This window comes from Meriones unguiculatus, chromosome 11 (assembly GCF_030254825.1).
Source record: "Meriones unguiculatus strain TT.TT164.6M chromosome 11, Bangor_MerUng_6.1, whole genome shotgun sequence".
Taxonomy (NCBI): Eukaryota; Metazoa; Chordata; class Mammalia; order Rodentia; family Muridae; genus Meriones; species Meriones unguiculatus.
In genome coordinates this window covers 45,809,929-45,810,920 of record NC_083359.1, presented here as the reverse complement: position 1 = coordinate 45,810,920, position 992 = coordinate 45,809,929, and the positions used below count along the sequence as shown (strand labels likewise).

At 43.0% G+C, this 992-nt stretch overlaps 1 pseudogene; it reads right to left on the bottom strand.

Annotated features, from left to right (window-relative positions):
* Positions 1–325: 325 nt before the first annotated feature.
* Positions 326–426, bottom strand: LOC132646553 (U6 spliceosomal RNA; annotated as a pseudogene).
* Positions 427–992: the final 566 nt, after the last annotated feature.

Sequence of the window (992 nt, the reverse complement as noted above, 5' to 3'; positions counted from 1 at the left end):
TCAAACACTCGTTTCAAGGACATTGTGCAACTCTGGGGATGGTGTCCAGGAGCCTGACTTTTAAAATAAGAACTTGAAGTGATTTGGGGACATGCTAAATACTGACACAAGCTAATCTAGCTGTCAGTGTCTCCGGCTGCTCAAATGAGTAGACGCATAACTTAGCAATGCATGCACTTTGAAATACATTACAAGAAAGGAGAAGGAAGACTATTCTAATGATACCCTTTTCCCAAAAGTTCTTAGCCTGAGATTGTGTATTCTAGATTTTTGCAGAAACTCATCCACTTTCTAGAACTCTGCCCTGAGAATTTCTCATTATTTAAAGGATGTAGAATGCTTCACAGATATGTGTCCTCCTGTGCAGGGGCTATGCTAATTATCTCTGTACTGTTCTGATTTTAGCTATGCGTGTTGCAGCAAACAGGAGAATGCCTTCATTTTTATCCCCTTGTCTCATATCAAATGTGGCAATGTCTTTCAACAATAAGATGAAAAAAATTGAAACCCCAAACTTCTTTGATATCCCCAGCTCTAGTCAATAAAGATGCTTGTTATAATAGAGCCAAGAAGAAGCTAGCTTTGGAGGGCAGCCAAACATGAAGAGATTCTGTAGCAAGCGGGTACATATTATCTGGAAGAGTGAACCTAAAGAGAAGTCTGCTTGCTTTCTTTGTCCCTCAGTGGCTTTGGGGTTTGTTTGCATAGAGCCTGAGCTTCAAACCCCAGATTCCCATCTTTGGCACATCACTGCTCTCATCCGAGGCTGTACCCCATCCTGGTTACTGTTTAAGCCCTCTCTCCCCTCCTACCTTCATCCCAACCTCTAACTCTAATCTCTTGGCCCAATTATCTCCAAAGACAAAGTGTTCCCAACAGGATTTGGAAGAGTTTGAACGAATTACGGGGGCATATTTCAGGCAGGCAGTGTGCCAGGACTGGGTGAGTGACAAGAAGAAGAGGGAGGGAGAAAACAGAGCCTGGAGTAGGGA